This window comes from Peromyscus leucopus, chromosome 20 (assembly GCF_004664715.2).
Source record: "Peromyscus leucopus breed LL Stock chromosome 20, UCI_PerLeu_2.1, whole genome shotgun sequence".
In the NCBI taxonomy this organism is placed as follows: Eukaryota; Metazoa; Chordata; class Mammalia; order Rodentia; family Cricetidae; genus Peromyscus; species Peromyscus leucopus.
Genome location: NC_051080.1, coordinates 30,803,254 through 30,827,974, shown reverse-complemented (window position 1 = coordinate 30,827,974; position 24,721 = coordinate 30,803,254). Strand labels below are relative to the sequence as shown.

Genomic DNA, 24,721 nt, shown 5'->3' with positions numbered 1-24,721 from the left:
TAAAATATATCTGTATATTTTAATTATATATATACATATATATATATGTATATATTAAAACTGAACCCAAGTGTGGGGGACCCACCCCCACCGTTTCCCCCAGGGTACTCTTGAGGAATGAGGGATAAGAGATTTAGATGGAAATATAGAGGGGAGAGAGACAGCTAGAAAAACAGGATAGCCTCAGGAGGGCCTGGATCCTAATCTACCAGCCCCTTCGGTCTTGTCTAAAGGGCTTTTTAGAGGAATGCCAAGGGGTGGAGCAAAAGATCTCCCCCTAGCACAGCCAAGTGCAGACCCTTCCAAACACCTGGTAACCACGCACGTGGTCAATCCAACCCTTTACACAGCCCTGCTGGGTAAAGCAAGCTCAGATCTCACTAGGAAACCTCAGGGGGCTCCCACACCCAAGTCCTCTGGAGGAGCCGCCAGAGACCTTAACCTCTGAGCCATCTCTCCCGTCCCATGTGTCAGGCTTTTTTAAATGTAGGTTTAAGGGATTCAGATTCAGGTCCTCAAGCTTGCCGTACAAACACTCTTATCAGCGGAGCCATCTCCCTAGTCCCTCTCCAGCCTTTTATGTGATATCTCCATCTAGTTCTAGACTATAGAACTGAACTCCAGAGCTATTTCCACACCTCAGGCTTTAGGAGCTACCTTCCACATTCCATTTAACCAGGCACTGATTTCCTCTTTGTAGCTTTCTTCAGAGTGTTGCCGCAGAGCCCAGGATGACTTGTGGCAATACTCCTGCCTCTGCGTCCCAAGTGCTAGGATTGTAGGCATGCACCGCCACACCCAGCTTAAACATGTACTTTAGTGCGTGCGGTCGTTTATTCTTTGAGAGATGTTTGCTGAGGGTGGGCAAGAAAGCTCAGCCAGTAGAGAACTATTTCCTGAGTGCCGACAGCAGCTCAACTCTTCTGCTGGCCTCACAGCGGTGGTTACTAATGCTCACTCATCTTACCACTGTGGCATCCTTAGGGAGAGGAGTTCCCAGCTCCAAGTAGCGGGAGTCCAGTGTGGCTCCAGGACACGGCTCCCATGGACACGCCCTATTGCACTCTTTATCTGCTTGCTGAAGAATGAAGGTGAAAAAAGATCAATAAATATCATCAGTTAGTGAATAATTAAACAAGTTCCTAAGCTAGTCCTTGGTAATTCGTCCTGTACTGTCTTTTTCAAAGGCATTTATTTTTTATTTATTTATTTATCTTTTTAAAGCTGGATGTGGTGGTACATACCAAAAGAATGAAATCATCCTTGGAAACAGGGGGAGTCTGAGGCCAGCCTGGGCTAATGAGACCTTGCTTTAAACAACAACAAAAAATGAAAGATACCTTTTAAAAAAGCTGGTGTAGCAGTGTCTGCCTGCAATCCCATAATCTGGGAGGTGGAGGCAGGAGGATCAGGAGGATCAGGAGTTCAGGGTTACTCTTAGCTACACAGTGAATTGCAGGCTAGCCTGCTCTATATGACCCTCTGTTTCAAACAAATAAAGGTTTTTTTTTTATGTAATCCTCAATGACAATAGAGAACCATATTTCAAAGAAAAGATTTATTATTTTAAATTATGTGTATGTCTATATAGTCTAGTACAGGTGCCTGGGAAGGCCAGAGTTGGATCTTCTTGGGATTGTAGCTACAGATAGTTGTGATCCGCTGATGGGGTTGCTGGGAACCAAACTCACGTTCCCTGCAAGAGCAGTGTGCATAACCACGAACTACGTCCTATGGGCATGCTCATTCCCCCGATGAGCTCAGATGGAACTGCAAGTCAAAAATCCACCAGGGAGGGACTGGAGAGATGGCTCAGAGGTTAAGAGCACTGACTGCTCGGGTCCTGGGCTCATTGCATGAGTTGGCTGTTTGAATCCTGGGACTTATGCAGGGACGCTTGGCTCGGTCTGGGAGGGGGTGACTGGACCTGCCTGGACTGAGTCTACCAGGTCGACCCCGGTCCTCGGGGGAGGCCTTGATCTGGAGGAGGTGGGAATGGGGGGTGGGCTGAGGGGTGGGGGAGGAGGGCGAGAGGGGGAGAACAGGGGAATCTGTGACTATTATGTTGAACTGAATGGTGTTGTAAAATAAATTAAAAAAATAAATAAATAAATAACTGTAAAAAAAAAAATCCACCAGGGAGGGCCAGGTGAGATGACTCAGTGGGTAGAGGAACTTGCTGCTTAGTCTGACAGCCTGAGTTCGTCCTCTGAGAACCTCAAAGGACTAGAAAGATGGTTCTTTGGCAAAAGACACATTTTGTTCTTGCAGAGGATGTAGCAACCCATGTCAGTGGCTTACAACCCCCCACAACTGCAGCTCCAGCTCTTGTAGCCTCTGTGGGCACCCGCACACACATGCACACACCCACACACATGCACACACCCACACACATGCACACACCCACGCACACACATACACACGTAATTTAAAAGAAATCCTCAAAAAACAGCCAACCAACCAAGCAACAGCAATAACAACAAAATGTGATAACTCATGAGTCACACACGGGAGTGCACAGCTGGAGAAACTGTCACAGACTGAAGACACTGTATAACAAGCACCCAAACCAGGAACCAGAAGCACCGCCAGGCTCCAGACTCACCCACCATACCCACTTCCTGGTTCCAGCACCCTCCCTCAAGCTTAGCCACTGTCCTGACGCCTACATCATCCAGTTACACACATCTACAACTCTATGAGCATGAGACATAGGTTTTTTTTTGAGATAGGGTTTCTCTGGGTAGCCCTGGATGTCCTGGAACTCATTCTGCAGACCAGGCTGGCCTCAAACTCATAGAGATCTACCTGTCTCTGCCTCCCAAGTGCTGGGATTAAAGGCATGTACCACCACTGCTGCAGCTAAGACATAGATCTTATAACAGCTAACTTCCCCCCGCCCCGACAGATTCTCATGTAGTCACAGCTAGCCTGGAACTCTCAATGCCACACAGACCTTCCAATTGCTGGGAAAACAGAAGTGGAGCATTGTACCCCATTTGTTTTTGTGTTTTGCAAGGCAAGGAGCCCACAAAGTAGTCTGGTATTCACTAAATAGCCCAACCTGGCTTTGAGCTTCTGGGAACGCTGACTCAGTTTCCCCACTGATGAGTGCCTAGCTCTGGTCTGATATCTTCTGCTCCAAGTCGTTTGTAAGAGCCACCCATATTTGCCAGGCGGTGGTGGTGCCACATGCCTTTAATCCCAGCTCTTGGGAGGCAGAGGCAGGTGGATCTCTGTGAGTTCAAGGCCAGCCTTGTCTACAAAGCAAGTTCTGGGACAGCCAGAGCCGTTACACAGAGAAACCCTATCTTGGGGGGAAAAAAAAGTCACACATATTCATTGTATGTAGTTGTAATTTTTAAAATTTATTTATTTTTATTTTGTTTGTATTGGTGTTTTGCCTGCATGTATATTTGTGTGAGGATGTCAGATCTTAGAGTTACAGATAGTTGGAGCTTCCATGTGGGTGCTGGGAATTGAACCCAGGTACTCCGGAAGAGTAGTCAGTGCTCTTAACCGCTGAGCCATCTCTCCAGCACCTATAGTTGTAAATTATTCACTGTCAATCCAGTGAATGGATATGTCACAATTTATATAACCCTTTAATGATGGACACATTATCACCGGACAGTTTCCAGTTTGAGGGCACTCTAAACATCACTGCTAAGAACAATGAAAGTACTGGGCACTGAATCCTTTAGATTCCCAGGGTGGGCATGGTGTGGCGACACTTGAAGGCAGAGGCAGGCAGATCTCTGTGAGTTTGAGGCTAACCTGGTCTACATATTGAATTCAAGGCCAGTCAGGGCTACATAGTGAAATCTTGTCTCAAAAACAACCAACCAAGCCGGGCGGTGGTGGCGCACGCCTTTAATCCCAGCACTCGGGAGGCAGAGCCAGGTGGATCTCTGTGAGTTCGAGGCCAGCCTGGGCTACCAAGTGAGTCCCAGGAAAGGTGCAAAGCTACACAGAGAAACCCTGTCTCGAAAAAACCAAAAAAAAAAAAAAAAAAAACAACCAACCAAACCAAAAAACAAATAAAAAAGCAGATATCCCGGTGGTGGTGAGTCTTACATCTCCACCATAGCAGTGGACAAGCCTTCCAGTTGCTCCCTTTCTTGCCAACACTTGGCATTGTCAGATTTTCCCATTTTAGCTGTTCTGGAGAGTGAGCAGGACACTTTCTAAATTCCTTCCAAGTTTCTCAGACAGATCTTAGGATTTCTGGTTTACGGATGAGGACATCAGGGCCCGGAGAGGTGCAGTAATTCGTCCAAAGCCACTTAAACCTTGGCATGGACTCAGGGCTGGGATGCCAGCAAGGCTGTCTGACATCACCCATCACTTCTTGTATCTGTCCAGCCCCCTTCCGGACCTGGCCTTGTTTGGCTTCTCAGCACTGGGGAGAGACTGGCTCTGTGGCCCAGGTTTGGGTGCCCTGGGCATTCATGGCTCCCATCCTACCCAACCCTCCAGAGGGCTCACAGGCTTAAGCGGACGGACGTTCCAAGTGCTTCAGAAGGGAGAGGTGCCCAGAGAGGGCGATGGTTGAGAAGGAGTAAGGATGGGGAAGTTACAAGCAACCAGTTTGCTCTCAGGAGGGGTGCAACTCTGTTGGCGGAAGGTGAGCCCAGATCGCAGCTACACAGCTGTGGCCTGGAGAGCCTGAGGGTGTCTGGCAGGAAAGGCGGGCGAGGGCGGCGCAACACACAGCGGCCTCCAGAGCCCACCACCAGGCCCTGGGCGGGGCGCGGGGAGGGGGCGGGGCCTCATCAAGGGGCGGGGCCGCAGGCCGCTGCCGACCAATGGACGTGCGCCGCCCAGGCCCCGCCCCCCGACTCTGCTGCATAGTCATGAGGCGCAGGCCGGCGCTGCGTCAGCGGAAGCGGCGCGCAGCGGCTGTTTCCGACCTGATAAAGCGGCGTTGTCCCCGCGCGCTGGCCACAGCCTCGCAGCGCTCCCTCAGTGCCCGAGTCGCTGACTGACGGACCCGCCCGCCGGCCGCCGCCGAGGGCGCAGCCGCCGCCCGGACGCCCCGCCGCCGCCCCGGTGCGCCCGGGGCCCCGCACCCCAGCCGCCAGCCAGCCCCGCCAGCCCCGCCAGCCCCGCGGCCCCGGCTGGAGGAGACAGGTGAGCGGCCGCACCTGCCGCCCCGCCCCCTCCGCGCGGCCCGGGCCTCGAACCGGCGGTCCGACCGACCCCGCGTCTTCCCCTGCCCCCACCCGGCCGCTGCGCTGCAGCCCGCACCTGCCCTTGCTCGTCCGCATCTTCGGCCCCGCGGCCGCGGTGTATGCCTCCTAGCGCACCGGCCCGGGGCCACCCCAGCGCTCACCTCTCGCCTCTGGCGCTAGGTGCGCACCCTCCTCTGCCCGACCCTTGCTAACTTCTGGGAGTTGATCCGGCTCTGGGCCCACCACCTTGAAATGTTCCTGGGCCACCGCTCTCTATCCTTGTCCCCCAACATACATTGCTTGCAGCGCTGCTAGCTGGTGGCCTGACCCTTTGCGGCCACCTTTATTTCCCGAAGCCCACCTCGTCCCTGGAGAAGACGGGAGCACTACACTCCAGGTGCAGAGCCTCGGATTTGGAGAAGCCCCCGTCCCACTCCCCGAGACCCATCTTCCTCAAGTCCCTTGAGCTTAACCCATTCCTCTCCAAGGTGTGCTGCGCTAGATGGGCGCCCGGAGAGCACACTCCTGCGGAGGGCTTTTCCAGGGGAGGTATGTGCAAGTTGGGGAGCACAGCCTGCTGGTTAGTTATTTGTAGTAATTCTAAAAGGTGGGGCCAACCATGGGTGGGAAGAGGCGCTAGGTCTCCTGGGGAGCCTGGGGTTTTTTGCCTGCCCTGTAGAGTACTGATGGAGTGTGGCTTCAACTTCTGCCTCAGTCTCCCCTTCTGGTACCCTAGCTGACCACACACACCGGGGTTTGCAGCTCCTTGTTACTAGGGTGTTCAAAAACGAGTGCCTGGCAAACAGAATTTGCAAGATAAGCCATTGAAGCAGTCGTTTCTAGTGGTCCGTGTAGGCCCAGAAACTCAGAGGGTGGGCCACAGTACACCTGGGTCGCCCTCCTGCACCGTGAAATGTGTTCTAAGCACATTCCCTGCAGCTGGCTCCACTGTCTGCTGACAGGTAGGGTGTGGTGGAAGTCTTGTCTTTTTCCTGTTATTTTTTCTCGTAGTAAGAAAGCATAAGTAAAAAGCTGGAGGGGTGCCTTACTGATTAAGGGTGACAAATGGCTGGTCACTGGAACTGGGAACAAATGGGAACAACACCCTCGATTTGCTGCTTCGATCTGAATCCTGCATGAGAAGAGCAAGTTGATTAAGGCTTTGCAGAGATATTTTGCACAAGCTGCTGAGAAGGGGGGAGAGGCAGTGACCGTGGCCTGCAGCTGTGTGGGCTCCAGGTGGGAAGAGACCCCGACATAATGAAGAAATCAAGTGCTTTGGGGGAGAGATTGGGGGAAGTAGGTCATCTGAAAATCCTCCACTCTGGTAACGTGCATGCCGATTGTTTTTTGTGACTGCTGCTGAAAAGAAGTTGTTCCTTTGAAAGGTTTGAAATGCATGTTAGGTATACATGGGGGTGATTTATTTGGGAGACATCCCTGCCTCAACCTCTGGGTCTGTGGAGGGAGGCTGCCCAGGGCGAGCATCCAGGGTGAGCACCCAGGGCGAGCAGCCAGTGCTGTGGAGGATTCACTGGCTTCCCTTGCAGAGAGAGATGCTGTGTGCTGCGGCTTTGCCCCTCTCGCATCGTGAAAGCGGATCAGAGATTGGACTGGGTGATCTCCAAGGTAGCTCGCTTTTAACACCCTCCAACTTTGCTTATTGGAGAGGAGGGGGAGGGGGAAGGGCTGAGGGAGCTATAAACCGGGCTTGCCCTTCTCCGTCTGCCCTGCAGAACTGCAGGGGAGGAGGGGGCTGTGATGCTGCAGCTCCTGGTCTCCTGTGCAGGAAAGGAGCGTCAGAAGGTATTTGAGCTGGTGTTTCGGGGTGCTGAATTGATTTCATCTGTGTTACCCAGACGGCAGATAGGGCTGAGCGAGGGTGGCGGTAGGGTTTAGGATGCCTGGGTCGCCCAGGTCTCTGCCTCCTCACTGTCCCGAGGACCCTGGTGCCCCAGCCTTGGGTGGCCAGCAAGGGGTGGTTTGTGAGTGACAGCTATGTGGCCTGGCATTGAATAAGAGCGACTGGTGATCATTGTAGGTGGCAGACAACCCCAAATTGCTAGTGCCCTCCTGGGGAACACCCCTGGCAGAACCGTGCCTGTAATTTGTGGAACCAGAATGTGCTAGAAGCTGTGTTCTTGTTAAGGGTGGGTGAAGATGCTGCTCCATGCTCGCCTCCTGTGGTTACCCAGATTTTTCTCTCTTTCTTTTTTTTAAATCATAATGTAATTATGTTGACAATGGTGCACTTAGTGATGTGCCATTAGGAGACTCGACTGCAGGCCAGGCGACGTGAATGTTCATTGGTGTCCAGTGAAGGTTCAGTCGTGGGGACAACCCCGTGCATGAAGAGCCATCGTGGGGGTGGAAGACCCCATAAGCCACAGTCTACAGAGGGCTCAGCTGAAGCACCTCCCCCACCAGCGCCCAGACAAGCTCCTCTTGTTTGCATTAGCGTAACTGCTCCACCAAAGTCAATGAACAAGGATCTTTTTAAATGGGAACTTTCAAAATGTGCCTCGGGTGCGCGCCTCCCCCCCCCCCCCTTCACTATCAAGTTCTGAGCCCTGTGATACTCCTTTCAGAGAAACTTGAGGCCTCTTCCATGCTGGTGGAAAGGACAGCCCTGTTCCCAGCCTGAGGAACCTGGTCAGGCTCACGACAGGCACCTTTTATGTGAAGGCTGGAGTGTGCCTGGGGTTTGTTATTGTTTGTGTATATTTGGGATTTTTTTTTTTTTTTTAAAAGACTGGGGGGGGTCTCCTAGCTGAGACTAGCCTTGGACTCCTGATACTCCTGCCTCTACCTCCCAGGTGCCTCCTCCTGACAGGTGCTGGAATTACAGTTGTGTACCGCCATGCCTGGCTCTGTGAGGTAGTTTTAAGAGTAAAACACTGTAGTATTAGGAAGATCGATGCAGCAGGATTGAAAATTCAAGGCCAGTCTGGCATACATAGGGAGACCACTCTTTTCAATTTTTAAAATTTATTTTTTATTTTATATGTGTGTGTGTGTGTGTGTCTTTCTTTGTGTGGGTGTGTACATGAGAGTGCAAGCTGCCTGCAGAGGCCAGAGGTGTTAGCCCCCCTTCCCCCAGGAGCTGGAGTTTCAGGTAGTTGTAAACCGGCTGATAAGGATGCTGAGAACCAAGCTTGGGTCCTCTGGAAGAGCAATACATGGTCTTAACCACGGAGTCCCCTTTCTAGACCGAGGCCCTATTTAAAAAAAAAAAAAATGAACTGGGAGACTCAGCAGGCATAGCCCGCTCGTGTGTTTGTGTGTCTGTGTCTCTCTGTGTGTGTCTGTCTGTTAGCTTTCCTCTTGCTCCTTTTCAAGGGGCCACTTCTGTTCCCAGGTGGCTTCTTGAGAGCAGTGGCCAGCCTTGTGCCTTCCTTTGGAGGGTGTGGGTGCTAGTGCCTCAGAATGTCAGGCGGGCATTGTGAGATGGCCCAGTGTGTCTTGCTGGGCTGTTGAGAGCTGTGGGGAAGGACACAAAACCTGAGTGTGGAGAGAGGATAGTCCCAAGTTGCCTGTATTTCAGCTACTGCTTGGGTGTGGTTGTTATTTGTTTATAATTTTTTATGTGTATGAATGTTTTGTCTGCATGTATGTATGTGTACTGCATGTATGCCTGGTGTTACACAGAAGAGGATCTCCTGGGGCTGGAGTTGCAGGGGGCTCTGAGTCACCATGTGAGTGCTGGGAATTGAACCCAGGTCCTCTGCAAGAGCAACAAGTGCTCTAACCACTGAGTCAGCTCTCTGGCCTATTTTGTTGTTGGTGGTGGTTTTTTGAGACAGCATCTCAGATAGCTCTTGCTTGTCTTGAATTCACTGTGTAGCCCAGGATAACCTTGAACTTCTGATCCTCCTTCCTCTACCCTACAACTGTCGGGATTCCCAGCATGAGCTGCCACACCTGGCTCGGTTTTTTTTTTTTTTTTTTTTTTTTTTAAGGGGCTAACACTTTCATTATCTTGTGCATCCTTATTTTGTGCTAAGTGTGGCCTCCAAGTACAGGGGTCTGAGGGTGCCAGGCTGCCCACAAGTAGAACCCAGAACCCTCATGTTTCCTGGGATGTGCTTTACTTTTTGTTTTGGTTTGGTTTTTGGTTTTTTGAGACAGGGTTTCTCTATATAGCCCTGGCTGTCTTGGAACTCACTATGTAGACCAGGCTGGCCTTGAGCTCACAGAGATCCCCCTGCCTCTGCCTCCCTAGGTCTGGGATGGAAGGAATGTACCAGCATCGCTCGGCTGCTTTACCTGTTTGATCCTTAAGCTTGGCTTCCTTGCCTCTTCAGGCCTGGGAGACATTGTGCAGACTAGGCTTCCCTGTCTTTTGCTGAACCCCACATCTGTGGAAGGATTTGCCCAGCTCGGTGGTTGGGTTGGGCAGGGCGCTAGCAAGGTGCCTTCTACACCGGGATCCTGTACGGCCAGTGGATCCTACATGGCCAACCCCTGGCTTGAGTTTTTGTGGTTTGTGTCTCTTGAACTCTCAGCCACATGATTTGGTTAGCCACCACATCCCCCATTTCAAACAAGGGAAAATCTTGAGTAAGAAAAGCCACACTTTGAACTAGAAGATGAAGAAGCGTTGAGACATTGAGGTGGGCAAGCATTTGGTTCTGTGTAGTGGGCACTGTACTTTGTGTACAAGTCTTACTGCATAATTTTAAGCAGTCACTTAGATGTTGTAAGCCAAAGTATAATAAATAGCTCTCTGTTGCCAACAACTTAGTCATCATTTGAGGGAAGTGCAACCAGTCTACAGAGTATGATTTTTGGTTTGGAGTAAGGAGAGAGTATTTTTCCATCAATTTTTTGAGAACTAGGATTGAATTCTGGGCCTCCAGTGTGGTACTCACTCACACTCCACCACTGTACGACACCTGCAGCTGTCTGTCAGCTGTTTGTATGTGGTGTATATATATACCTGTTCGTGTGTGTGTGTGTGTGTGTGTGTGTGTGTGTGTGTGTGTGTGTGTGTGTGTGTGATACTGACACTGGGTATCTTCCTCTACCGATCTCTACCTTAATTTTGAATCAAGGTCTCTTACTGAGCCTGGGGGCTGGCCAGTGAATTCCAGGTATCCTCTTGCCTCTGCCCCCCAACCCCAGTGCACGGGTAAAAGGTATGTGCCACCATGCAACTGTGTAAAGGTGGGGGTCAGAGGACGACTTTGGTGTTGGTTCTCTTCTGCTTTCTGTAGCTTGCCAGGCTCACATGACAAGTACTGTTTGATATCTGCTGAGCTATCTCATTGGCCCTCCATCTATTAATTAATTAATTAATTAATTCATTCATTCATTTATTTTTGAGGGCAGGGTTTGGCATCTCTACTGGAAGTAAAAATCACTTGTCAGCAGGTTAGCCCACACTTGTAATCCCAGTGCTCAAGAAGCTGAGGCAGAGAATGGCCCAGAATTTGAGGTCAGCCTGGGCCACATAATGAATTCTAGGTTAGCCTCGGTCGGGTAAAGACCAACCCTTTCTCAAAACATCAGGGGGAAAATAAGTATAAAGCCAGGCATGGTGGTACATACCTGTAATCCTAGCACTCAGGATGCTGAGGCAGGAGGGTCAAAGCTGGGCATAGGAAAGACTAATTGAATACCAGAAGAAACTCTTATCTGAAGTAGTGAGTTAAATTTCCTTAAGAGAGATGTTTTCCCATATTTTTGCCCAAGTGCTCCCATACTATAGCTTTGAAAAACTGTGGGCACATTCAAAAGTTTGGACACATCTAAACTTTTTTGTCCCAATTTTTTTTGTTGTTGTTTGTTTTATTTTTTTCAAGACAGGGTTTCTCTGTGTATAGCCCTGGTTGTCCTGGAACTTAACTCTGTAGACCAGGCTGACCTTGAACCCACAGAGATCCTCCTGAGTGAGTGCTGGGATTAAAGGAGTGCACCACCACTGTCCAGCTCCAATTTTGAATAGCTTTAAAAGATGTCCTTTGCAGTGTATTGCAGGCATTTGAAAGTAAAATCCAATGTCATACACTTTGGTGATATCATTCCTACCATCAGTGTCCCTTAAAAAGAACAAGAACAAATTGTTCTTAATAGTGTGAAAGTCACACCCCCACTGATGGCGGTGATCCATTTCCCCGTGTGAAATTGTATTGGAATGTAACTTACCTTTATATTGCAAAGTCTTTTTATTGGTAGTTACTTTGGTTCTTTCCTTGACAGAAGTACATGGAAGTTGCACTCCAGAACATTTCTGTGATCTTTAAGCTGTGTCCAGAAAAGTTGTTTGACTTTGTAATGATTGTCTGCAGACTTGGTCAGAGAACCACAGCTCATCCTCAGGCCTAGGGAGAGGTTATGGAATGTCTCGGAAAGCCATGGAATTAGGTCTCAGAGTGGAGTGGCTTAGTGGTGGACCTTTAAGGTGCCTGTCTCAGGGAAAGGACTTACTGAACTGTCTCTGGGACCTCTGCTGCTGGAACATTCTGTGAGAACAGTCATCGCCATCGTCATCGTCATCTTCTCCTCCTCCTTTTTTTTTTTTTAAACAAACAGGTACATTACATCAAGCCGGCCTGGAACTTGCAGCAGTCCTCCTGCCTAGCCTCCAAGTGCTGGTCTTATAAGCATGAGCCATCACACTGTCCGACAGCCGCCTTTTTGTCTAGGTGTGGAAGGAACATGAAGGTGACCTTGTGTCTAGGGATGGCCTGCCAGGGACTTGTCAGGCAGTTAGTTTTAGGAGATGATTTGTGGAGACTGTTCCCGGGGACCCTGAGGATATTCTTGCCGGGTACCCCACACTTTGACATGCCTCCTTTGTAGATGCACAGTACTGCGTATCTGAGGAACAAAGGCCTTGTTTCGTCGAGCCTGTCACTAGAGATCGTCTGTCTTGCACCTCTGTATTGTGTTGCATGCTTTCTGAGGGCTCGGTGTTAAATGGTGGAAAGATGGAGAATTTCATAGGCCGTTCGTGGTTCACTTAGGGGTTTGCATTTTTATTTGGTTTGGTTAAAATGTAAGCCTGTGACATTATGTCTTGAGTTAAAATTTAATTTGCCAGAAAAAGGCAGCAGTAGGAAGACCAAGGTGGTTGAGCCTGGGGCTCCTTGGACTCTTGCTTGGTAATCCAGTGTTCCCATTTGCTCTTCCTCCTCCTGTGCTCTAGGCCTGAGGGTTCCTGCTGGTCCATTGGTGGGCTAGGGACGATGATGAAGAGGACCTGAACTAGGAGACTAGGGTGTTGGAAAATTGGGCCTCTTCCTAAGAACCCTAAGGAATGGGCTGGTGTGGAGCACTCGACTGTCCCCAGATGCTGCTAAGGCATGTAAATGTGCTGGGTTGTTGGGATGTTTAGTAATTCAACAAATGCTCTAACCTCATGCTCAGAACAGAGCAATGGCTGGAGAGCAGTAAAATCAGACATATGGGAGAGTTTTGTGACCAGAGGGCCCTGTGTGCCTGGCAGTGGGCAGGATATTTTGCTGCTGTAGAGATCCATAGCATGGCCCAGCCTGGCTTTCCACCTATCTCTGGCCTCACTGCTGGTGTAGGTAAGAGCACATGAGAGCTGGGTGTGGAGGCTCACATCTGTAATTCTACAATTGGGAGTCTGAGATCAGCCTGAGCTACAGAGCAAGACTTAAAACCCAGGAAAGCCAAAGTGTCAGCGGAGAGTGCTTGAGCAAGGTCATGACAGCATAGGGATGCGACCCTGTCCCCTGTGTTCCTAGGGAAAGAGGGGACAACAGAAATCAAAGAATGAGGTTGGTAGAGATGGTGAGAGACCCCAGAATATGCAGTCTCATTGGTCTGTCTCCAGCACAGCGGCTGTTTTTCAGTTTCCTTGGTATTTCGGGCATCAGGATGGAGGGCAGGGTCTCCTGACTTGGAGAATCTACGTGTGCCGAAGGAAAACAGGTACAGGAAGGCGTAGAGGCTCTCTTGCCTTAGAGATAACTGCACTCTCCTGGGCTTCCCTCCAGCATGCAAATCTCCTCCCAGTCAGGCAAGTGATAGGAATACTGGAATGACCATTAGTGGTTTTTCATATCGCTTATGTAAAACTGTTTGCATTCAAGCTTGGAATAGGGAAGCCCTCCCCTGCTGAGGCTCTGTATACCTCTGTGCAGTACTCCCCTCTGCTGGATGGAGTCAGGTCAAGGAGTGGGCCAGCCTGTTCTGCCACTGCTCAGCACCATTTGAAGGCAGTTCTGACTTGGAGGAGAGCTTGAACAGAGAGGTCAGGTTGTAGGTCAAACTGTCCTGTTTCCACCATACAGTCTGTGCAGCCTGTAATTGGCAGGGGTGTGTATGTGTTGGGGAGGACGTGTGGGATGGGGCCCAGCAGTTGTGTCCTTAAGGCAGAGTGCAGGGAATTGCAAAGCTATTGAAAACATTTCCACTCTTGTTGAATGAGTCATATATAGCTAAAGTGATCTTAATTCTGAAGAGAGTGGGGAGGGGCCTGCACCTTTTACTCTTTAGTGGGAGCTTGGCAGAGCCCAGCTTGTCCTGGGAGGGAATAGGGAGTGGCCAGCCTTGGCTTTGTGGCCTTGGCCCAGAAACCACCACTGCTCACAGCCTTAGCCTCTGTGTGATAACTGTGAGCCCAAGGGGTATTTGTTCCTGTGGAGTAGGCACTTGAAGAGTAGGAGTGACAGCCACTAACACAAAGAGCACTGAGCCCTCTGATAGAATGTGAAAGTTAAATGGCTTGCCCAGAGCCCCAGCGCAGGCGGCCAAGCAGGCTGCATGGCTCATGGTCTCAGGTCGATCACTAACTTAGAATGCTGTTTGTTTTCTGCCCAGGGAAATGTGGAAGTGCCATTCTTCCTTGTGTTCCAGCTCAAGGCCCTTCTGCTGTGCTACCCATGCCAAGAGAGTGCCTGCTGCTGGAGGAGGCTCATCTTGGCTGCTGGCTGCTCAGCTGCTGGTCCTAGGCTCCTCTATTAGGAGTGTGGCAGGAAGGATCCCTGGGGGCGGGGAGGGGACTCTTGGGCTCCCGCCTTGTGTTGTCTCACCTGGTTCCCTAAGGCTGTGAGGACATGCAGCCACCCCCTGCTGTAATTCCCTAGTACATGGCCAGTGGCATTGGTGAGCGCGCCCTGGTGCTCAATTCTGTCCCTGTCTCATCATTTCCATCCTGCCAGCTAGCCTGTGAGCTAGGCCAGGGCTGGTTCCGAGTTCTATTCCACCCTGATGATCCTTCTATGTGGCCAGACTTCTGGGCATGGTGAGCAGACAGACATGGGAACATTGAGCGACTTTGACCTCTGACCCGGGCCAGTTTTGGAAGATGTCCAGCCAGGTAGTTGCTGATCTGATCAGAAGATTGTTTTTGAAATTTGTTGTTGGACATTCAATCACCTAGAAAAGTGAATAACACAGTGAGATAGTCGTCTCGGCTTGTTACCCACACTACAGCTGTCTACATGTTTCTAGTCTGAACTGTTTTGTTTTTGTCGTTGTTATTGTTTTGTTTTGTCTTATCTCGACATATCTTGTTATGTAGCCCAGGTTGGCCTGGAACTCATCCTCTTTCTGCCTCAGTCTCCTAAACTCTGGGACTGTTGGGATTCAGCCATGTGTCATCATGCCCTAAAAGGTTTGGCAGTTTTGGTTCTTGAGATGGAACCTAGGACCTCACGTTCTAGGTGAACACCCAACCACTGAGCAACTTGCCAGCCCTGTCCTTCTAATTAAAATTTTTTTGTTTTTGGCCGGGCAGTGGTGGCACTTGGGAGGCAGAGGCAGGTGGATCTCTGTGAGTTCGAGGTCAGCCTGGTCTACAGAGCGAGATCCAGGACAGGCACCAAAGCTACACAGAGAAACACTGTCTCAAAAACCAAAAAGAAAAAAAAAAAATTTGTTTTTGTTCTGAGACTGGGCCTCATGTAGCTGAGGCTGACAGTCAACTTACTGTGCAGCTGAGACTGACCTCTGAACTCCTGATCCTCCTGCCTCTACTTCCCAAGCACTGAGATTATAGGCATATGGCCACCATACCTGGCTTGTTTTTCCAGTTTTGAGTGTCATTTCCTCCTGATACTCTATGTGTGTGAAAGATACTGGAGGGAGGCGATGCTTAAACCAGTTGAGTGCAGAATGAAATCAGAACAGGTTTTTGAAGGAGTAAGACTGGCCTGTGGCTGTGTCACCAATAATTGCGGGAGATGTAGAGGAGCAACAAGCTCTGTCTGCAGGTCTCCAGGGTAGGAGCAGCTGTGGGTGCAGACGGTGGCATTGTCACCCGTTATCAGTGCACACTGACAGTTTGTGCCATCTCTGCGGCCAGGGAAGCTGTGCCCTGATAAGTGTGCTGGGAGTGATGCTGGTTTGTGGTGTCAGGCCCAGATAGGGTTTTTACATGGGTCTGTGGGAGACTGGAAGACATCAGTACAGACAATGGCTTCTCCCTATAGAATGGCACAATCATAAACAGAGACCGTGGGCTTCCCCATGCTCTGCCCAGGTCCTGGCCCACCCAGGGATTTGTTGGTGCCCACACAGTTCTGCTTTAGGAGTCTTAGGCTTGTCTTCCTACAGAGCTTTGCTGGGATCAGGCAGGGAGTTCCTCCTCCTGTCTGTGGCCCTATTTGCCTGGTGTCCGTCCTAGTGCATTGGATCTTAGTGGCTCCAGGGAAGGCAGTTGTGATGCTAATACTTGTACAACACTGAAGAGTCCTGGTCCCGAGTTCCCCCCTTGGGGACTGAATGTGTTGGATATGCTGAATTCAGTGAGACGCCAGGATCTTAGCAATACTGTAGGCTGGGGCCTTAAAAACAGCAACTTACTTCCCATGGGCTTGGAGGTTGGAGATTCAAGAGCAGGATGCTCTCAGACTGTCTGCTGAGGGAAGGGACAGTTGGTATTTGAAAGAGATGCCTTGTGGCTGTAGCGTCATGGTAAAAATGGGGCAAGGCCTTAACCTAACTTTTCCATGAAGATGAGAATTTCACTCAGGTCTCTACTCTGATGACCTCATCACCACTCAATCCCCACTACCTTAGAGGGTTCCTGCATGTGATTGGAGGGTACATGCTTTCTAGCCATAGCACTCTCCTTTAGTTAGTTGTGGGTGACCTTAATCACCATAGAACCTGGCTGGCACAGCACATAGTTAGCATGCCTTGAAATGGCCCCTGTCTTGCTGTTGGATCCAGTTCCAGCTGGCCTGCCTGTGTGCACTGACTGCCTGAAGTGCTACATGTACTTTGAATCACCCATGTTGCATGGAGGCTGTGATAGTTCTTACCTGGGCATCTAGCTCCTGACTGTCTGTACTAGAGTGTGCTGAGCACAGTGTGAGATGAACTAAGAAGTGACCTTGGCCTTGTAGGATATACAGAGTAAGAACTCAGGGTTCTGGAGCCAGGGGTGCTGTGTTATCTGTTCTGGGGGCCAGGCCACCGCTGGCCTGCATCTGAGCGGCAGTTGCTGTTTCAGAAGGTGGAGCTGGCAGGACCTCTGCTTGCTTCCAGTTGTTTTCATAGGCAATGGGAAAGGCAGGGCCTGGTCCTCAGCTTTCTGGGAAGGGGGTGGGCAGGCCTGGGTGGTGGCCTAGTCAGTCCTGCTGAAAGAGGCATCTCCCCCTGCCTCATAACCAGGAGACCAGCCTGGATCCCAGGCAGGAGTGTAGGGTCCTTGACCTTGGAAAGCCATCTTCTGTGGCATTTAGCACTGAGAGTTTGTTTCTGTCACCCATGGGTTTGTTTTTATCCACCTCATCTTAGAAACAACCCATTGGAAACAGTGGTGGTGTGTCTGGGGTCACCTCCCCTGGGACTTGCAGCCTCTGGGCAGCTTGCCTGACCACCAGTGCCTACCAGGCAGCTCAGGAGACAGGTGAACCTTTCTGGATACCTCTGGGTGCCATGGTGCAGCTTCATTGTGTCTTGGGCCCTGCCACATGGTAGCAGGTGTAAGGACTATGGATAGGGTGTCTTTGGGTCACCTGCCAAACACTTGAAGTTTTGTGGCACTATCTCAGTGTAAAGGAAGCTGTGAGCAACGGTGTCCACGTCTAAAACAATTCTTCCTCCTCCTCCCTGGTGGACCAGGTTCTGCCTTGGTCACCTAAAGGGAGAGCGGTGATCCTGGATATTCTGGTCTGTGCCTGGGGCTGGAGGTCTGTAGCAGCAGGACTTGATGCCTTCCTCCCAAGCTGTGGGGCTCTGGTCTGGGGGCTTGCACCTGTAAAACAGGCATGATAAAGCTGGGGAAACCCAGGTGTCCCTCAGCCACGCAGGGTGAACCTTCCTACTCTACAATCCTGCTTGCCTTCTGCAGTCCCCCACACCCCAGCCTTTTGCACCCCAGCCTTTGTGCCCCCTGTTGCCCATGCTCTTTTTGCCCTCTCCAGACTATCCAGTGCCTTGTTTGCCAAAGTAGAATAGACTGCTAAGCTTTGCTGATCTTTGGGATTTTGTTTTTGTTTTCATTGGATTTTTTTTTGGGGGGGGGCCCTCAATAACACAGCCTTGTCTAGACTATATAGCCTAGGCTGACCTCAAGCTCCTGTTTTCAAGAAAAACTTTTTTTTTCTTTATTTTTATCTCTCAGTAGTACTGGGTTTGAGACTGGGTGCTAGACAAGTTCTAGCACTAACAAACACTAAGCCTGCCTCTAGCTAGACCTCGAACTCCTGCTTCTGCCTTCTGTGTGCTGGCAATACAGCTGTGAGCCTCCTGCACAGTTTTTGTTTGTTGGTTTGTTTTGTTTTTGTTTTTTAATTGATAATGGCTCTGGGGCTCTATGGAGACTTAGTTGTGTGCACAGGCACATGAGGCTTTGTACATGCAAGGGGACTGTTGAAAGGCAGATCCTGGTGTTGTCAGGGAGTGTGAGACCTTTGTGAGTAGAGGGAGGGAAAGAGGTGAGTTAATTGTAGGACTCTGTCTGCAAAGAGTGCAGGGTGAAGAGAGCAGCCTGCAGGGGAGCTTCTACCCATGGCCTTGGAGCATAGGATGAAAGAACAGAATCAGAACCATGGGGGCGGGGGACTGGCAAGGGTTGGACCTTCAACAGAGGGGTGCAGCCAACTGATGGTGACCCTCACTGATCTGAAAGAGTCCTTGGCCATTCTCCCTTGGAGTTACTTGACATGGCCCTTGTGTGGTGAGAGTCCCTGGCTGTGAGTTCATGAGTGCTTAGGGTCTTGGGGAGAAGCAGGGGGAGGGATCTGACTTGGCCAGTGTAGCTGAGAAGGCAGGACTCAGAGGGGTGTGGTGGGTCTAGTTGCAGCTGTGACCTCCCTGGGGATGTTTTCTATGAGTGTGCTGTGCGAGCCATCCCAGGGATAGTATGAGCATTGTCGACCCTGGTTTCTGCCAGCTGCATGCTAGGGTGGCCTCACAGCTCCCTGCATACCTAGCAGGCAGGTGCAGGGGCTCCAGGAGCCAAGCATGGCATAGATTGTAAGCTTAGTTTCTGGAACCAGCAGGAAGGGGGTGTGCTAGGCAGCTTGCTTAAGCTGAAGGGGGAGGGGACTGGACGGTTTATCTGGGTATGGGAATGTGTTGATTATGAAATGTGAAACCAGGGTTTTGCTGAGTCTGTTGCTAGCTCTGCCTTTCCTCCAGAGGGCCAGGCCTGGGTTGCTTCTCAAAACGGGGAGCTAAGGCCATGCCCAGAAGGCCCCAAACAAGCAGGCTCACCTTCTCTCACTAGGCAGAACACTCAGCCTGACTGCAGACACTGGCGCCTCTGTGCCTCCCTCGCTTGGTTTGACTGGACAGAGTGACAGCTCTACTTCAAGGTGTTTATACTTGTGTCTGGCCCTCAGGATTGCTTCTAGAAAACACAGTTTGACCCATGTTCTCGTATACCATCAAGTGTATTTGCTGAGCTCTGCACGGGTCTCAGCCTGGTGACCTGGCCTGCTTCTTCGAGTTCCTGAAACTTAAAAGCTATCTTTGTTCCTGGAGAAGGAGGAGGGCAGGGCAGGTCTTAATATATTGCTTCTTCCCGCCTCCCTTCCTCCTTTTTTTGAGACAGACTCTCACTGTGTAACTGTGGCTGTCCTGGAACTCACTGTTTAGGCCAGGCTGGCCTTGAATTCAGCGTCTGCCTCCCTCTGCCTCCTGAGTGATGGAATTAAAGGTGTGCACCACCACGGCCGGGCTGTGTTGTCCTTTTCCCTGGCTGTTCTTAACTGTGTTCAGGCACCCTTCCACCTCAGCCTGGGGAGAGGCTGGGGCCACAGGCGTGGGCCACTGCACCTGCTTCTCTGTGTTCCTTTTGGTTTGTGCTAGAGACAGACTCCAAGGCCTCATATGTACCAGGCAAGAGCTCTGCCTTTGAGTTGCTTCTCTAGCCCCTCTGTTTTCCTTTCTTTTTCGTACAAACCTAAATTGCTCAACTAAATACTACTAAAGGCAATAACAGAGGGAGGATAGATTTTTAAAAGTCCAAAAGGATGATGTCATAACCACAGCCCAGCAGAAAGTCCTTTAACCAGTTTTGAGGCCATGTGGCTTGTCCTCAGCACCCTGTCTCCTGCCTGGGGCATCTTTCTTTCCCTGTCACGAGTATTTCTTTTGGGATCTAGTGAGAGCTGTGCCCTGTCTTTCTTACAACACAAATTGACACGGTTTGGTGTACATTCTAGTGGGTGCTCATGTGTTTCCTAATGCCCACCTTGGGAGGCCCCAGTTTGCCCTGTCTCTGGATAGGGTAGACTGCTAGGCAGTCTCTGGGCTCTGGAAATGGAGGTCTGGTCATCAGAGCTGGAGGAACTTGTGAACAGAGCTGGAGGAACTTGTGAACCTGTGTGCTAGTATTCCTCTGCTCTGTCTCCATTAGAGATCAAGCCCGGGAGGGTTGCCCTTACAGCTTTTGTGTCTGTTTTCATCACATTGACAGAATTAATGACGGTGGCCTTGGAACTCTGTCCATGCCAGGTACTCACCTATCCGCAAACCTGTGGAATTGGACGCTATGCAAAGTGACTGTTGGCTGCTGTTGTGACAGCCTCTTTGTGGGAATATTTAGGGGAGTTAAAATTAGCAGGGAGCACCACAGAAAGTCAAGGCTACCTAAAAGAACCAACAATGTCACATTGGAAAATGTGCCTGAGATAAGACTTGGCCATGAAGGAGCGGAAAGTGGAGCTTTCTTTCTCCCTCTTTCTTTCTTTCTTTCTTTCTTTCTTTCTTTCTTTCTTTCTTTCTTTCTTTCTTTCTTTCTTTCTTTCTTTCTTTCTTTCTTTCTTTCTTTCTTTCTTTCTTTCTTTCTTTCTTTCCTTCCTTCCTTCCTTCCTTCCTTCCTTCCTTCCTTCCTTCCTTCCTTCCTTCCTTCCTTTTCTCTCTCTCTCTCTCTCTCTCTCTCTCTCTCTCTCTCTCTCTTTCTTTCTTTCTTTCTTTTGTTGGAAGATTTACTTACTTATTTGTTTGTTTGTTTAATGAATGTGAGTGCTCTGTTTTCATATAAACTAGAAGAGGGCATCAGATCCCATTACAGATGGTTGTGAGCCACCATGTGGGTGCTGGGAATTGAACTCGAGTCCTCTGGAAGAGCAGTGCTCTTAACTGCTGAGACATCCCTCTAGCCCTTGGAAAGTGGAATTTTGAACTCTGGGCAGAGAAGGTAGGAGAATGGCCAGAAACTTGCAGCTTGTGGGACCCCGTGGGACCTTATTGCCAGGACCACAAAGTCCTGGAGAGGAGCCCTGGTAGACCTGCATCTGCATGCCTGCCTAACCCCACAGCCAGATAGGCAGCAAAAGTGCAGCCAGCCCTTGATCCCCAAGTCCCTTAGGGCAAGTGGCAGTGTTCGGCTGTAGTCTGCATGGTTGTCCTTTACCCGTCACGTCATCTCTAGATACCTTTAACCCCACTGTAGTGTAAGCACTGTCTGTGTAAACGGCCACTGTAGTGTGTCGCTCGGGAGTTGTGGCAAGAAAAAGGTCTGTTCTCCGCCCACATGAAATTATGTGAGTATTTTGTACCTACAGTTGGTTAGGTCTGCAGATGTAGAAGTCAGGGATATATGGACAGCAGAGATAAGGACTGTGTGGATGAATGTATCTATATGACAAATGTATTCCTTTGTATCTGGCCTGATATCGTATTGTAGAAGGTAGTTTATATATCGCATTGATGTGTTCTGATCTATCATGTTAGAGTGCAAATGTATAAATTGCATGTACTATGTGTTGTATATTGAAGTAGGTATATCATATTAGGTGGTATATTTGTGTAATACACTTTTTTTTTTTTTCCAAGACAGGGTTTCTCTGTGTAGCTTTGCATCTTTTTCCTGGAACTCACTTGGTAGCCCAGGCTGGCCTCGAACTCACAGAGATCCGCCTGCCTCTCCTTCCCGAGTGCTGGGATTAAAGGCGTGTGCCACCACCGCTTGGCTGTGTAATACACTTTTACTTTCTCTTTTTAAGCTCTTGAGGACACCTGGCTGTCAGGGTTCCAGTTCTGCAGTAGCTCATTTATTTTTTTGTTTCAGTAAGAGCTGCAGATGCTGGAGGACCATTGTGGGGTCGAGCCTGTCCTATCAGGAGCCCCTGAGTCCTAGCCTGCTATCTAAGGTGGTATTTGGCTTTTGACCACAGGGGTGGCAGGGACGAGATGCTGCTGCTTTGCCTTGTGCATATCTCTGACTGGGCTGGAGGACTGGAGTTGTCCGCTCTCTCCAGCATTGCTCACTGGCTTCCCTTGAGAACCCCTTTGCAGAGGCTGCAGCCATAGGGACCTCCAGAGTCTCTGGCATGTGGCCACTTAGTTCCTCTTATGATAGGAAACCTACTCCCGTTCAGTGTGGCTTCTACAGATGTAGCATCTGGCTTCCTGGCATGTGGGCCCAGGAGAACTCCGTTCACCCCATTTATAAAGGTCACCTCTGCCATCACTCTGTCCCTGACAAGCTGTAGCATTCAGCCCTTGTTTCCATGAAGAAACATGATTTAGATAGTATCACTTCTTACTTGTGGCTTAGGGGCTTTTGGTCATCCTACAGTTTTCTTCTTTTCAAGATAGTCTCTTGCTATGTAGCCTAGGCTAATCTTGAACTCATAATCCTGCCTCAGCCTCCTGGGTGCTGGGATTATGGATGTGTTACAATGCCTGGCCATCCTTTCTTCTGTGACAGGATAAAAGTCTAGCACTTTTGACCACCTAGTGCCTGCTAGCAGTCCTCTGTCCTTTTCCTACACAGTGGCCTTTCTCAGAAGTGTATGGGGCTTGCCCTTCCTCCCTCATCTCCTCCAACCGTCATTGCTCTGGCCTCTGTGCCGAAGGCTCCCTGGAGCCATTTTCTTGGGGGTTTATCTGTGGCTCTGAGCCACAGTTTGCTAAGCTTGTACCCTGTTCCTTTGGACCACATGCCCACACTTTCTGTCTTTCCTCCTGGGATGATGGGGCATTCCTAACCCTCTCTCTGCATGGCCAAGGACTAGCGCCTATGGCTCACCAGTCAGATCTCATTGCAGCTTACACATCAACTTAGTATCCTGTGTATCTGTCTGGTCCAGCTCCCTATTGGCTTTACATGGAAGAGCATACCCACAGAACACTGCCCCCCCACCCCCACCCCGCCACCTGGCAGTGGTACCATAGTAGCTGGCTGGGTGCCTGAAGAGCAGAACAAACTGTCCAGCCCCTGCCATGTCCCCAAAACAACAGGTAGAGGACTGGGGCTGGGTATCAGCTTTGGACCCAAAGCAGCACTGTGTGTAGACTCTGTAGGAGAGATAGCTGTATATGGACCTGCTGGGCCACCTGATGGGTGAGTAGGGTGGATAAGGGCTCCCCTCATAGCTCTATTGCACCCCCTAAAAGTGAACCTCTCAGGAGAAGCTGCTGTTGCTAGTGACAGTCCATTTTTGTATTGACAGGGCCATCCCAGTTTGTCTTTGGACTTGCCGTAGCTCAGAGTGCTGGTATCCTCTATTCCCAGGTTTGGTTTTCACGTGGGCTAGTTCATCTTTCTTTTTTTCCTCTGTATTTTGGAAGTTTCATGTGCAGACTGAAGAGCTTTCTCTGCTTTGAGATTGTACCCACTCCCTCCTGCTTGGGGAGTACTTTAATAGATTCCTTGGTTTGCCCTAAATCTCTGTATTGGGAAGAGAGCGTACATGGTGCAGGTAGCTGCCCAGCTGTGTAGGTCACCTTCCCTGAGTCAGGTTCTCGGTCTGTCTTGACTCCCTATGAATGCTTGGGTGTATTTGGGTATCTTCCCACACTTTCCATCTCACATCACCCTTCCCTTCTCACACATTGTCCCAGACTCACTTTGTCCAACTGACAACAGGAAGAGGGGAGAACCATTCTGGCCTTGCTCCTGGAGAACGCAGCCAGTCAGACCTCGTCAACCAGACCTCACTATCCATTCCCTCTTCCCTCTTCTGGGTGCCTGAGGCCTTCAAGGTTTTCCTCCCTAGGCCCTAGACTGGTTGTGATGCACACTAGGCACCAATCAATGAACACCTCAGCCTGCCCTCCTTTCTCTAGGGAAGTTGGGGTCTCTGGAGATGCTGCAGACAGGACAGAAGTCGAGGGGGGGGGGAGGGCTCTGACGCCAGGCTGTAGGTTTCTGCTCTTGTCTTTCCTGCTTCAGTTTCTTCTCTGTAAAATGAGACCAATGATAGAGTTCCCCGCATGGGATTGCTGTGAGGTTAGTAGCTAGTATAGAGGGAGTTTTAGAAATTGGCTCATAGGAAGTACCTTGTGAGTTTCAGCTACGCTTGCTGCACACCCACATGAAGCAGTTGAGTAGGCAGCGTCTGCGGGGATCCGAAGATGAACCCAAACACACAGGCGCTGCAGTTCCCACGAGGACAAGTATGAGTCCTGGGCATGGAAGGGCTTTTTGCTTCTGTGGAGTTGTTGATATGGGGCAGGGCAGAGCTGAGTATTGTGACCTGTGAGGATCCCAGCCACCTCTTACAGGAGGAGGAACAGGTCAGGCTCCTTTGGGCTGGACAGGGCTAGATGGATGACTGGGAGGTAGAGTGAGCACTGGGTATCTGTGGCTCATGTTAGGGCACAGGGTCCCTCCTGTGTGGAGCTCAATCCAGGTGTCAAGATGCTGGTAGGGGGCTCCCAGTAGAGGGAGCAGCTTGCCTGGAAGGTGATTGAAATAGCAAGGCCTGCAGGGAGCCCCATATATGGGTGAGTAGACTGACCTTCCACTCAATCCTCCTTCTCCCCAGTGCTGGGATTAGCAAGTCCAGCTTACATTAATTTTTATAGCCTTTATAGCCTCTTTTAAAGAAAAATGTTATTTATTTGTGTGTGTGTGTGTGTGTGTGTGTGTGTGTGTGTGTGTGTGTGTGTGTGTGTGTGTGTAGTTACAGAAGCTTGTGAGCCGCCGTGTGGGTGCTGGGAACTAATCCAGCGCCTGCACAAGTACAGCCAGTGCTCTTAACCACTGAGCTACCTCTCCAGACCGCGGTCTATCCCTGTCCCAGGCCTTCCTCCGCCCCCACCTCCGCTTTGAGGCAGTCTTGTGCTGTAGCCCAGGATGTCACTATTCAGTAGCCCAGTCTGACTCCCTTTCAGTGCATTCCTCCTGCCTCAGCCTGTGTCGGAATCACAGCATTGGCCAAGAC

The 24,721-nt window shown here is 50.3% G+C and overlaps 1 protein-coding gene across 2 annotated transcripts in view; it reads left to right on the top strand.

Annotated features, from left to right (window-relative positions):
• The first annotated feature begins 5,073 nt into the window (after window positions 1-5,073).
• Slc45a4 (solute carrier family 45 member 4) overlaps window positions 5,074-24,721 on the top strand; it is a 74,679-nt gene continuing 55,031 nt past the window's right edge. Inside the window, exon 1 of one of the 2 annotated variants that reach the window (XM_028886023.2) lies at window positions 5,074-5,133. The gene's annotated coding sequence lies outside the window, so the exon portion shown is untranslated. Of the gene's footprint in view, window positions 5,134-5,207; window positions 5,724-24,721 lie in introns of those variants that run through there. The other variant, XM_028886021.2, reaches the window with a different exon arrangement.